Source organism: Gossypium hirsutum, chromosome A10 (assembly GCF_007990345.1).
Source record: "Gossypium hirsutum isolate 1008001.06 chromosome A10, Gossypium_hirsutum_v2.1, whole genome shotgun sequence".
Classification (NCBI taxonomy): Eukaryota; Viridiplantae; Streptophyta; class Magnoliopsida; order Malvales; family Malvaceae; genus Gossypium; species Gossypium hirsutum.
Window position 1 is genome coordinate 83,463,745 of NC_053433.1, and position 4,694 is coordinate 83,468,438.

Here is a 4,694-nt window from a genome sequence, read left to right on the forward strand (position 1 = left end):
ATGAGAAAGGAAGGGAAGAAATTGGCACAAACTAAAAGAGAAAGAATAAGGTATTTCGACTTTTCGATATTTGAAGAAAAAAGTGTTTTCAGTAAAAAGAAAGGAAGAATTTGGCATTAGCCTTTAATTCCAAAAATCGGCACCTATTATAGAATAGCCGAATTACCTATCCCAAAATTCCCAATTTGGCTCCACTTTTCTACACCCCTCATCTCCTAACTTTTCTCCCTGATAACTCCTTAACCCCTTCCTTAAATTTCTCTCTGATCACTCCCTTCAGAGTTTACATCCAACGCCACTACTGGCCATTTATTGAGCAAAAATAAATCTTTCTTTCGACCAAGGATGGATTCGAACCCCAAACCTCCTTGCCATGCATGTGACACCCCCTTTAAGCCCCACATGTGACGCTAGTTGCCACTCCAACAGAAGGCTCCTTGTTTCCAATTCCTCCTTCATTTATTTAAAACCCAAACTACTTGCCATCAAGGTTCTTTTAATTATTAAACTATAATTTCCTTCACCCGAAAGTTCAAACTCATAACTTAACCAAGGCCTATTATCACATAAATAACACTTGACTAGGAATATTAAGCACACCTTTTATCAAAATCGAAAAAAAAAGAAAGTTCAGGTTTTTGGGGCGTTACACTTGAGTTCAAAGGTACGTGGGAAAAGTATTTTTCATTGATTGAATTTGCATATAACAATAGTTTTTAATCGAGCATTAAAATGGAACCATACGATGCCTTATACAGTTAAAAATGTCAAACACTTTTGTACTGGACTGAACTTAGTGAGCATAAGATTCACAGGGTTGATCTGATTAGAGAAACTGAAGAAAAAGTGAAAGTGATTTGTGATAGTTTGAATGCAGCATCAGATCGTCAGAAATCATATGCAGACTGGAAACGAAAAGATACTGATTTTTAGGTTGAGGATAGAGTGTTTTTGAAAGTATCACCGTGGAAAAAAATACTTTGACTTGGTCGTAAAAGCAAATTGAGTTCAAGATTCATTGGACCGTACGAAATTATTGAACGAGTTGGACCAGTTGCTTATTGGTTAGCATTGCCGTCTGGGTTAGAAAAAATACATAATGTATATCATGTATCAATGCTTTGAAGATACAGATCTGATCCCTCGCATGTTATTTCCCCGAACGAAGTTGAGATTCAGTTAGATTTATCGTATAGTGAAGAACCGATCAGAATTTTCGCTCATGAGATCAAAAAATGAGAAATAAAAGAGTAGTGTTAGTGAAAACACTATGGCATCGACATGGGATAGAAGAAACTACATGGGAACTTGATGATACTATAAGAAAGCATTATCCAAACCTATTCGCTGGCAAGATTTTTGAGGACAAAAATCTCTAAGACGGGAGAGGTGTAATAGCCCGGTTTTAGGGAAATCAGAACAGTGATTTTAGAACCACAAATCTAAGGTCGTAAAATTAATTTAATATTATTTTTGGTGTTTACAACATGTGAATATATATGTGTGAAAATTTCGTTAGCTAATTTTATCGTTTAATAGCTCAGTTTGAGAAAAAAGACTAAATCGCGAAAATGCAAAAGTTGCATTCTACTTGTTTAAAGTGCTTAATTAACATGGCTTATTAAATGAAAGGTCATGATGTTGTAATTAAACCATTTTAATTGTGAGTGGAAAAAGATGGACATTAATATGATGATTTTAATATTGTTTCATTAAGGTTAAATTGGTAATTTGGAATTTTAACTTAACATAAATAAAAGAAAAATAAATTTTTTTATGTTTAATTTTCATCTTCCTCAACTGAAATAAGGAAGAAAATAAGGGTTTTGGATGCTTGAAGATTCGGCCACTGTTTCCGAAGCATGTAACTTCATTTTGACTCAGTTTTTGATGATTTCTACGTTTTTTTTATCGTTGCTTAGTAATCTAGTTAGCATGTACCCTAATTTCTGAAATTGTTGATGATTTTGAGAAATTCCATTGATGAATTGATAAATCGTAATTTATACATATTTCTATCCTGTGCTTAGCACATATTATGGATGATTTTTCCTTAAAATTGGTGAATTCGATGCTCCTAAAGCCTTAATTTCATGTTCTATAATTAGGTGAGCATAAGAGGGTGAAAGGAACGAGAAACAGGCCAAAAATAGAGAAAATGGGCCAACGTATGAAATCAACACAGCCTGGACTTCCTCACACAGGCAGACCACACGACCGTCTCCCTTTGGCAAGTTCAAAGCACGATTTACACGGGTAGATCCCACGCCAGACCCATTTAACAGCCTTGACCATGGCCTTAAGCAATCGCACACGAACGTCACACGGGCGTGTCCCTGCCGAGCCCAAGTTTAGTCCAATTCGGAAAAGGGAAATTTTGAGGGCTCTTAGGTATTCCAAAGCCTATTTAAACACCTGATGAGGCACTTAGAGGGGGGATGCACAGGAGGAAGCAAGGAATTGCTCAAGGAAAGCCGATTGATCCATCTCAGAAGCTAGATTCACCATCAAGACTGAAGATCTCCCTTCAAATTCCCTTAGGAGTTTTGGGTTTTCTTATGTTTTGTTATTTTTATTCTTTTGAGATGTTTTCTTTCATTAGTATGAACTAAAACCCCTAAATACGTAAGGGGAATGAAACCCAAGACGAATCTTGTTATTATTATCTAAATTGTATGATAAATATTTGACTTGTTCTTAATTATGTGTTCTTAATTCTTGTTTTGTTATTCCAGGATATTGATTCAAGTTCAGCTCTTATTTAGAGGAGGAATAGACCCTGTCTAAGAGTAAATTTGTCATAATTAAGCGGAGTTGGTTACGTGCCTAAAGATAGGGTGACAAGATTTTTTCGGATTAGGGTGAAACCTAATAAGGGGATCCATAGATTGAGTTAATGCAACCCTAGGACATTAATTAGAAAGAGATTTCAATTATTCAAACTAGGGTTAGACATTGTTAGTCTCGAGAGAGATAATAGTATAACTTAGGGATCTCTACGAAACAAGTTGAATGAATAAATCGTCCGATTCAGAGTCAAATAACAAGTGAAGTCTAGGTGGATTTTTCTTTTGGTATTGTCTTAATCAATTGAGTTTTCGAAAAAGTATTTTCCCCAAATTTCTTTTCTGTGATTTCTTAGTTTAATTAATTAGTTAGCTAAACAAAACCCCTTTTATTTTTTGGGCTAGATAGTAAAAAGAAAGTTGATACTAGTACTTTTAGTTCCTTTGGGTTCGATAATCCAGTCTTGCTAAACCTATACTACTATTCGATAGGTACACTTGTCTTCATCGTGATAATAGTAAGTTTCAAGAAAGATTCACTATAAATATTTAAAACCTGTCACGAATATCACGTATCAAGTTTTTGGCACCGTTTTCGGGGAACTAAGATATTAGGAACCCTCGATTTTTATTACTTTAGCCATTTACTTTTACTGCAATTTAAATTTTATTCTAATTTTTATTACTAATTCTTCTTTTCCCTTCTTCTGACAGGTTTTTCTAATTTATGACCAGAAGAAACCCGTCAGGACCACTACTTTTTGACGGTGAGATCGACCACACAGTTTACAAAAACTAAAGAGAAATAAGGCAAAGCCTAAGATACACAGAGGACGAGCAAGAGGACGATACTTCAACCACAATAGAGGAGATGGCTGAAAACAAAGAAAATCCGCTACCTCCTACGATTTCTACTAATCCAGTAAATCAGAATCCTGCTCCAGGCACTATGTATGATTATGTTAAACCTAATTTAACAGGAACTAAGTCAAGTATAGTTAGATCTGCTATTGCTGCAAATAATTTTGAACAGAAACCTAACACAATTCAAATGATACAATAGTTTGTTCAGTTTGATGGTTTGCAGGACGAGGATCCCAATGCTCACTTGGAAAATTTCCTAGAATTTTGCGATTCCTTTAAAATTAATGGCGTTTCTGATGACGCCATCTACCTTCGGTTGTTTCCCTTTTTGTTAAGCAATAGGGCTAAACAATGGTTGAACTCGTTACACGAGGGTCAATCACTACTTGGGAACAATTGACCGGAAAGTTTTTATGAAAATATTTTTCGCCGGCTAAAATAGCTAAATTACGTAATGATATCTCTTCTTTTATGCAGATGGATTTAGAAACACTCTACGATGCATGAGAGAGATATAAGGACCTTTTCCAAAGATGCCCTCACCATAGGTTACCACTCTGGATACAGGTTCAAACTTTTCATAATGGCCTGAATCCTTCAACTCGACAAATGGTTGACATAGCTGCTGGCAGAACCAACAATAATAAAACACCTGAAGATGCTTATGAATTTATAGAGGAGATGTCACTTAATAACTATTAGTGGTAAGTCATGAGGACAAAGCCAACGAAAACAGCTGGTGTTTATAATGTCGATTCCGTCACCATGCTCTCTAATCAGGTAGAACTCTTGAATAAGAAAATTGATGGTTTTCTTAGTTCTTCACAGGTTCACCCAGTAATGCAGTGCGAAGCAAATGGAGATGGATTGAGTAGTTTAGAATACCCAACTGATGGCCACAACATGGAGAATGAGCAGTTAAATTACATGGGTAATAATCCTCGATCTCAAAACAATCATTATAGCAATACTTACAATGCAGGTTGGGGAATCACCCAAATTTTTCATGGGAGGCCAAGGAAATCAAAAACCACCACCCCTCCA

General features: G+C 35.7%; 1 non-coding gene across 1 annotated transcript; it reads right to left on the reverse strand.

The window, feature by feature from the left end:
• Positions 1-4,094: 4,094 nt before the first annotated feature.
• On the reverse strand, positions 4,095-4,201 carry LOC121209030 (small nucleolar RNA R71). Its single transcript, XR_005904148.1, has one exon. It is a non-coding gene; the product is annotated as a small nucleolar RNA R71 (small nucleolar RNA).
• Between the last annotated feature and the right edge of the window lie 493 nt (positions 4,202-4,694).